Source organism: Capsicum annuum, chromosome 3 (genome assembly GCF_002878395.1).
Source record: "Capsicum annuum cultivar UCD-10X-F1 chromosome 3, UCD10Xv1.1, whole genome shotgun sequence".
NCBI lineage: Eukaryota > Viridiplantae > Streptophyta > Magnoliopsida > Solanales > Solanaceae > Capsicum > Capsicum annuum.
This window is the reverse complement of record NC_061113.1, coordinates 220,568,422-220,578,515: the sequence shown is the minus strand read 5'-3', so window position 1 is coordinate 220,578,515 and position 10,094 is coordinate 220,568,422.

Sequence of the window (10,094 nt, the reverse complement as noted above, 5' to 3'; positions counted from 1 at the left end):
TGGGTGAATTGCAAATATCAAATTATGGAATGAGTGCGGGATGAACGGGTTAAAAATATCAAATTATGCTATATAATGCAAGGCGGTGTGGGTTGAAGTATTTCCGGGCCTACGTGGATTTGTCCCATATCTGCCCTGTTGCCATTCCTAGGTGTTGAAATACATGGATCCACCACCATTAAAGGACTAGGTCTCTAAGAGGCAATATATGACAAACAAATAAAATACAATGAAAAAAATTGAAAGTAATGAACACAATCTATTTTTATCTGGAAACCTCCTTGCTCAAGGGAGGAAAATCATGACCTGTAATCACAGGCTCTCAAACTCCACTTTAATAAGAATCGGTCATGATTACAGACTTCATTTGAATATAGCTCTAGGTTTCATTTGATTGTAATGACTCTATCACAATCTACACTTGACAACTCTGTCAAAAGCTCTCTCAGAATTGACTAGCTCTAGCCAATATGACTTAGCCAACTCTACCTAAGAAACTCAAAAGAAAAATGAAAACTTTACTCTCTATCACTAGGGTAAATCAGGTATAGGACTCAACTCAAGAACACAAACACTGTGAGCAATATGAAATATTTGATCTTGAGATATTAGGGTTTTTGTCGTCACACTAGAAGACTTGAAATTGCAAAAACTATTGAGGAATAAGTATCCTTATATATTTATAGAAGTGTAGAAATGTATATTTGAATTTTAATTGGATCAGGTGCCCATTCTGGTACATTGTGCACCTACACAGTTACTGCACTAGCGGACAAATCTGTGCAGAGTTTAACAGCTATGCTTTGGCAAAGTAATCAACAGACCTAATCCTCTAAGCATCATCTTGTTATCATCAAAACATGAGACAACAATTTTCTCCCTTTTTGATAATGACAAACTATGTGCATAAGGCATCAAATTTCCTTCCGTTTGGAGCAACTGCATCTACTACATGTAATCCTTAAACTTCCTCTATGAGTGTTGTGACCTTGGATTTCAGTATGGAATTTCTGTTTTTAATGTCTCTGCAGCACCTGGTCCTTTAGTAGAAAGTTGTTTATTCCTCATCTTCAAATGCAGAATATCAGCATCTTTGGCAGCTAAGTTAATTCTCATCTCCTCAACCTCTTTTCTTAAATTCTCCTGGACAGCTAGTAATTCTGACACCTATGACACAGTCCTCACTTTACGTTTTACACACTCATTCTTAATTAAGGTTGTCAAAGTGAACATCTATTCTACAATTCCAGGAGTCTCCTTCTCACCAACCACTCTAAAGTGATCAAATACCCTGTTAAGAAAATATCCATTAAGTGTCCCATGCTTCTCTTCCTTAACATGGACAACCATGTACATATGATCTATCATTAATGCAGGCAGACCGATAAGTTCAAACTTACTCAAGCACTCAATTACAAATAGATCAACAGCTAGGCTATTGTCCTATTCTTAGACTTGGGCAGGACTACCTACTTCACAAACTCAAAACCCAACTGAAATTCACTCTTGAGAAATTTCTTTCTCACACCAGCAACAGATGTTCCCCCTACTTTTGAGGCATCATGTAATACCCCATAATATTTTAGTCCATTTTATCCTTGTATTACATATTAAAGGGGTCCAAGACTTAGAAAATTTAGCTAAGTGCTGGAGACTTAGTCTTATTTTGGTCTCTCTACTTCAATAAATTTTAATTCAACCTTCTCGATCTTAGAATATCAAGTTCCAAGTTGATTCATGATCAGTGTTACTTATAGGTCATCTCGGGTGAGTTTTGGATTTTTTGGACCAGCGTAAGGGTGATTTTAGGTGTCCAAAATAGTAGGGGGTCGCGATGGGGCCGCACCACGAGGGCCAGTTGACCCAGGATCAAGGTTGAGCAACAACGTCTACTTGACCCATCTAGGGGTTGTGCTGCACTGACTGCTTAACCCAACAAGAGGTTGCACTGCAAGGGTAGCCCCGTTCAATATTTTGAATACATGTCATTAAGGGCATTTGGGTCTTTTTCCCTCACCAAGTGGTCCATAACATGGGATTAGGGTCTCAAAAGAGCAATAGTATCCTCTTAATTTATATTTTCTCTTAATCGGAAACATTACCTCTCAAGAACAAAGCCCTAGTTTCTTTAATTCCAAGATCAAGATTCAAGCAATCACCAACAACCCATACGAAATCAACTACTAAGGTATGTTAAGTATTCATCCTTGGATCCTTTCCAACCCTTGGAGTTCAAGAACCTTTTTCAAAGCTTAAGTTATGAGTTTTTGCTTGATTTAGATCATATTATGTCCATGTATGTGTTGTTTTTTAGGTGTTCAAGTTAAGAATATATGAATTTCATGCGGAATAAACTAATGCATATGTTGATTGATGTAAGTATCATGTTGAATAATCCCTAAATTGTGAATTGAATGTTGAAGTCATGATATGTTAGCATGTTATTCATTCCCATGTACAAGGTTATGCCTTCCAAGTGTTTGATAAAATGACTAAATGAGTGAAAGTTGAATTGTGACTATTTGTTATGCTTTAAATTTGTGGTATGGTCTTATTAATAATGATATCGAGTCTCGGGGGTTATGATACTCGAAATTTAGCTGCTTACCTAGTTTACAGTAGTCATAAAAAGGTCCCAGTCAAATCATGAGCAGTTATACTCAGTTAGTTAACATAGTCAGTGTGAATTCAGTCAAGCCTAGCTCCGTTTAGTGATCAGTGTCGATTTAGTTGAGAGTAGGATACAACACCGAGTGAACCCAGGGATGGAGGCATTCCTGCCAGCTTAGGGTGTTACCCTTAGTAGTAATCCTTGAGTTACAGAACTATGTAGCCAGCATAGGTTAATATGTCTTCCTACCAATCTAGGGTTGACATATATATTTACACCTCATGAGTCTTTCTGTCAGATTAGGGTTGACCCAGCCATTGTTAGTAACCCGTGGCACGATACTAGCACCCTTCCAAATAGGGTTACAGGCTGGACCCCAATCAATCTATATTAGGGAATATCGGTTAGATATAAGCTCCCACAGTCTCAGTTTCAGTACTCACTTCAGAATTCAGTTCAAGTTTTCTTGACCATAGCATATGGTTTACCAGTTATTTAAGTATGAAATTTTAGTAACTCAGTCTACAGACTACTTTAGTACTTGCTTTATGTGTGGTCATGCATCTTCAGTCTTTATAGTTTTAATGCATTTTACTTAGTATCTCATACTATGCATTCAGTTAGTTCTTACTCATGAATATGGACTCATGCATATCAGCCTAACCCCATTTATCATACTAGTACATTCAAAAGGACTAACCACATACTCATTTTCTTGTACTATGATATCTTATATCATAGGTTCAGACCCTCGAATCCCCAATCGTACTTAGACTTTCTAGTGCATCAGCAGCAGTAGAAGTTGTGAGTCCTCTTCCTTTAAGGACGAGTTATCTTCTTGTCAGTTATGTCAGTAGTTTGGTTATTTAGTCGGTCAGAGTTAGTTGGGGGTTTATCCCATCAACTCCACAGTCAAACAGTTTAGAGTCTTTCAACTAGTACAGACGGTTGGTTAATTTTCTTTTCAATTATAATTATCAGTTGTTTTATTAGTATTTTTCAATACGTTTATAAACTATGACTCGGTATTAATTTTAGTTATTAAAACCTTATGGCATTCATTTAAAATTCTACATAAGTTATTTATCATTTTATTCAGTGCTTCTAGCAGGTACTAGCTTATGGGTTAGCTTGTGGTCCTACGGGACCGTAAGTACAGTGTGGCATCTAGGATGTACTCTCAAGTCATTAAAAACTTTGTATCAGAGCCTAAGGTTTTTTTAAGTGTCCTAGGGATTTTGAAAGACGCGTCAAGTAGAGTCTTATGCATGGGTGTATAGTGGCAGGCAAGAGGCTACAAGACATTTAGGAAAAGTTTCCCTTCTTTCAGTGTTCATATCCTGAAAATGAGCATGAGATCAAGTTAAACTCTCTATATAATTCAACTTTTCCTTTCGTTTATAGAATATGCCTTCCAGAAAGACTAACAGAAGAAGAACTAAAAATCAGCCAGCACCTCTGCCCATTCAGGAAGATCCCCTGAATAAGCATGTTTCTCATGCAGAGTTCAGAGCTATATTCACCACTCTATCTCACTCTATAGTATCCCAAAATATGCGGCCAACTGCTATTCAGGCCAACCTAGTGGCTAATACTGTTGCAGCCAGGATTTGGGACTTTACCCGAATGAACCCTCCTTTATTTTTAGGATCTAAGTCTGAAGAGGATCCACAAGAATTCTTATACATGGTGTAGAAGGTAATAGATATTATTGGGGTGACTTCTAGTAACAGTGTTGAACTAGCTGCTTACCAACGGCATGATGTAGCTGATACATGGTTTAAGTATTGGAAAGGGGATAGGGGTACAAAGGTTAGACCTATAGAGTGGGAGAAGTTTGCTACTTCTTTCTTTGATAGTTTCTTCCTATTAAAGTTGGGAGAGGATAAGGTGTTACAATTTATTGATCTGAAGTAGGTCAACATGAGTGTGAAAGAGTATTCCCTCAAGTTTACTCAGCTAGCGAGGTATGCTCCTCATGTAGTAGCTGACAACAGGTCTAGGATGAGCAAGTTTGTGGCTGGAGAATCTGATAGTATGGTCAAAGAGTGTAGGACCGCGATGATAATTAAGGAAATGGACTTTTCTAAGCTTATGGTCCATGCTCAGCAGATAAGAGAGGCAAAAATTAAGAAGAGAGCAAGGGAGAGAGTAAGAGAGCTAGAATAAGTAGCTTTAATTTCACTCAGCCAAAGTCAGAGGATGGTAACCGTCCTCAGTTCAGCCTAAAATCTTCAATCCCAGCTTCGTCTTCAGCTAGTGCACCAATGCCCAAATTCAGAAGTGATAACAAGGACAGGGCACCAGGCTCTAAGTCTCAGGGCAGTATGAACAGTGCTCGAACAAATTCTCTTTGCCAGAAATATGGTAGGAACCATTAGGGTATTTGTAGAGTGGCCAATTATGTATGCTTTGGGTGCAACAAGCCAGGTCATAGAATCAAAGAATATCCACATAAAGTTCTGCAGAGTCAACATAATCATCCCCTAACTCAGTTCGATCGCCTATCTCAGTAGGGTGCCGCTTCCAGTGCCATCAGTGGGCAACACCCAAATAGGCTCTATGCACTTCAATCTTGACAGTATTAGGAAAGTTCCCCTGATATGGTTATTGGTACATTGCAGGTCTTTCATTTACATGTTTATGCTTTGTTTGACCCTGGAGCTTCTCTTTCTTTTATAATCCCTTATATAGCGGTCAATTTTAGAGTCAGTCTCGAAACCTTAACAGAGCCTTTCTCATATCTACCCCAGTGGGTAAGTCTATCGTAGCCAGGCGGGTATACAGAAACTGTCTAGTTATTACCTCAATAGAACTGGTAGAGTTAGAGATAATAGATTTTGACGTTATTAACTTCATGGATTAGCTCCATGCATGATATGCTTTAATTAATTGTAGAAATAGAATTGTCTACTTCCAATTCCCATATAAACTAGTCCTTGAGTGGAGGGCAGTACCACAGCTCCTAAAGGTGACTTTTTTCATACCTGAAAGTGATAAAAATGGTATCCAAGGGATGTGTCTATCATTTTGTGTGAATCAAGGACTCTAGTTCCGAGACTCCCAATCTTGAGTCAGTTCCAGAAGCACAGGAATTTCCAGATGTGTTCCCTGAAGATCTTCCCAGAATTCCTCCCAAAAGGGAAATTGACTTTGGAATAGACCATCTTCCAGAGACTCAACCTATTTCTATTCCTCCATACAGAATGGCTCAATCCAAACTCAAAGAGTTGAAAGAATAGTTGAAAGACCTCCTAGGTAAGGGATTTATCAGGCCCAGCATTTCCCCGTGGGGTGCACCAGTCTTATTCGTGCATAAAAAGATGGTTCTCTTAGGATGTACATCGACTACCATCAATTGAACAAAGTCACAATCAAGAATAAATACCCATTTCCTAGAATAGATGAATTGTTCAACCAAATTTAGGGTGCCAATTATTTTTCTAAGATAGACCTCAGATCCGGTTATCATCAGCTCAAAGTAAGAGAATGTGAAATTCTAAAAATAGGTTTCCAAGCTCGGTGTAGTCACTTCAAGTTTTTAGTCGTGTTCTTTGGTCTAACAAACACCCCAGCAGCCTTTATGGACTTGATGAATCGAGTGTTCAAGCGGTACTTGGACATGTTCATCATAGTCTCCATCGATGACATTCTTGTCTATTCTTGTACCAAAAATAATCATACAGACCACCTCAAAATAGTATTATAGACTCTTAGAGTCCATCAATTGATCGCCAAATTCAGCTAGTGTGAATTTTGGTTAAGGTCAGTAGCTTTTCTTAGTCACATTATTTCTGGTGATGGTATTAGAGTTGATCCTCAGAACACCAAAGTAGTAAGAAACTAGCGTAGACCTATCTCTCTATCAGATATCAGGAGTTTCTTGGTTTCGGCTGGCTATTACCGATGGATTATTGAAGGATTTTCATCTATTGCATCCCTCATGTCCAGATTGACTTAGAAGAAAGTCAAGTTCCAGTGGTCAGATTCTTGTGAGAAAAGTTTCCAGGAGTTGAAGACTTGACTCACCTCAGCTATATTTTTTACCTTGCCAGATGGTTCAGATGGGTTTGTTGTTTATTATGATGCTCCCAAAGTTGGCTTGGGTTATGTTTTGATGTAGAGAGGTAGGGTCATAGCTTATGCCTCTATACATCTTATAAACCCCATGAAAAAAATTATCCTACCTATGTCTTGAGTTAGCACCTGTTGTGTTTGCCTTAAATATTTGGAGGCACTATTTTTATGGGGTGCATGTTGATGTGTTCAGGATCACAAGAGCTTACAGTATGTATTCTCATAGAAAGATTTGAACTTGTGCCAAAGGAGGTAGTTAGAGTTATTAAAAGACTATGACATGATTGTTTTGTATCATCCAGGCAAGGTCAATATAGTGGCAGATGCCTTTAGTAGGTTGTCCAGGGGTAGCGTAGCTCATATTAAAAATGATAAAAAGAAGCTAGTTTAGGAAGTTTATCAGCTTACCAAACTAGGTGTCTGTTTGGTCGATTCAGTCGAGGGTAGTGTGTGGTTGCAAAATAGTTTGGAATCTTCTTTGATTGTCGAAGTAAAAGAAAAATAGGATATGGATTCTAGTTTGGTTAGGTTAAAGGAGTCTGCCAGAGATTAGAAGGTAGAGGTTTTATCCCAAGGGGGAGATAGTGTGTTGTGTTACCAGGGTAGACTGTGTGTGTCATATATAGATGACTTAAGATAGAGGATTCATCCTAAAGCGCATGGTGCGCATTACTCGATTCATCTAGAGACCACTAAGATGTACTATAATTTGCATAAAATCTATTGGTGGAGTGGGATTAAAAGAGACATTGTGTAGTTTGTAGCTAAGTGTTCTACTTGCCAGCAGGTTAATATTGAACACCAAAAGCCTAGTGGTTCAATACAGGAGTTCAGTATCCCCACTTGAAAGTGGGAGTAGGTAAACCTAGACTTTGTGACGGGTTTGCCTCAAACTCGACATCATCAAGATTTAATTTGGGTCATTATGAATAGAATGACCAAGTCATCCTATTTCTTACTAGTCCATACTTCCTATTAAGCTGAGGATTACACCAAGATCTACCTTAGAGGGTTGGTTAGGTTGGATAGTATTCCATTGTCCATCATTTATGATAGAGGTACGCAGTTTACCTCTCACTTTTAGAAAGCCTTCCAGAAGGGTCTTAGTACCCAAGTTTACCTCAATACCACCTTTTATCCTTAAACGGATGGTCAAGCAGAGAGGACAATTCAAACCCTAGAAGATATATTGAGAGCATGTGTCCTTTATTTTAAAGATAGCTGGGATGATCACTTACCTTTTATAGAGTTCGCATATAATAATAGCTATCATTATAGCATTCAAATGGCTCCGTTTAAGGCTCTTTATGAGAGGATATATAGGTCTCCAATTGGTTGGTTTAAGGTAGGTGAGGCCGCATTTATGGGGCCCAATTTGGTGTTTGATACTTTAGAGAAAGTCCAGTTAATCAGAGAGAGGCTTAAGACAGCACAAATCCAACAAAAATCCTATGCTAATATGAGGATGAGAGACCTTAAGTTTGAGATTGGTGGCTTAGTTTACTTAAAAATCTCTCCCATAAAGGGGGTAAAGAGGTTTGGTAAAAAAAGCGAAGCTTAGTCCCCAGTATGTTGGCCATTACAGAATTTTGAGCTGTTTCGGAAAGGTAGCCTATGAACTTGTGTTGCCTGCAGACATAGCATCAGTGCACCCAGTATTTCATGTCCATTTGCTAAAGAAGTGTATTGGTGACCCAGGGGTTGTAGTCCCCTTAGAAAGTGTAGATGTTCTAAATAGTATCTCTTACAATGAAGTTCCAGTTGAAATTCTTGACCGTCAGATTCGTAGACTAAGGAACAAAGAAGTTCCTGTGATCAAAGTTCTTTGGAAAAACCAGTCCGTTAAGGGAGCCACTTGAGAAGCTGAAGTAGATAAGTGAACCAAGTACCCTCATCTCTTCTCCGCAAACTAAGACTCGACCTCAGGTAATAGTCTTCCTTAGATTAATTCTGCTTCATATTCAGTTCTAGCTGCATTAAATTCCCATGTCATTCATGCATTCACGAATCAGTTCGGTCAGTCACTGTGTTTCAGGCTTAGTCATGTAGTCATATTTCAGCGATGCATATTCAGTATATAATCTCAGTACCTCAGTACCTCTTAGCTTAATCAGTCTTATTCAAGGATGAATATTCCTAAGGGGGAGATATTGTAAGACTCCATAAGATTCTAGTCCATTCCAGCCTTGTATTACTTATTAAAGGGGTCCAAGACTTAGAAAATTTAGCTAAGTGCTAGAGACTTAGTCTTATTTTGGCCTTTCAACTTCTGTAAATTTTAATTCAACCTTCCCGATCTTAGAATGTCGATTTCCAAGTAGATTCATGATCACAGCTACTTATAGGTCATCTCAGGTGAGTTTCAAATTTTTTGGACCAGCATAAGGGTGATATTAGATGTCCAAAATAGTAGGGGGTCGGATAGGGCCTCTTCATGAGGGTCTATTTACCCAGGATCGGGGTCACACCATGATGGTTGCTTGACCCAGCTAGGATTCGTGCCGCACTGGTCGCTTGACCCAACCAGGGGTCATGCCGCGATAGATGGCCTCGTTAAGCATTTTGAATCCATGTCATTAAGGGCATTTGGGTCTTTTTCCCTCACCCAAGTGGTCCATAACATGGGATTAAGGTCTCAAAAGGGCAATAGTAGCCTCTTAATTCATATTTTCTGTCAATTGGAAACATTACCTCTCAAGAACAAGGCCCTGGTTTCTTTAATTCCAAGAACAAGATTCAAAAAATCACCAACAACCCATATGAAAACAACTACTAAGGTATGTTAAGTAATCATCCTTGGGTCCCTTCCAACCCTTGGAGTTCAAGAACTCTTTTCAAAGCTTAAGTTATAAGTTCGCTTGATTTAGATCATATTATGACCATGTATATGTGGTTGTTTGGGTAAGTTAAGAATATATGAATTTCATGCGTAATAAACTAATGGGCATGTTGATTGATGTAAGTATCATGTTGAATGATCCCTAAACTATGAATTGGATGTTGAAGTCATGATATGTTAGCATGTTGTTCATTCCCATGTACAAGGTTATGCCTTCCAAGTGTTTGATAAAATGACTAAATGAGTGAAAGTTGAATTGTGACTATTTGTTATGCTTTAAATTTGTGGTATGGTCCTATTGACAATTATATCGAGTCCTGGAGGTTATGATACCCGAAATTTAGCTGCTTACCTAGTTTACAGTAGTCATAAAAAGGTCCCAGTCAAATCATGAGCAGTTATACTCAGTCAGTTAACATGGTCAGTGTGAATTAAGTCAAGCCTATCTCAGTTTAGTGATCAGTGTCAATTTAGTTGGGAGTAGGATACAACATCGAGCAAACCCAAGGATAGGGGCATTCCTGCCAGCTTAGGGTATGACCCTTAGTAGTAATCTCTGAGTTACAA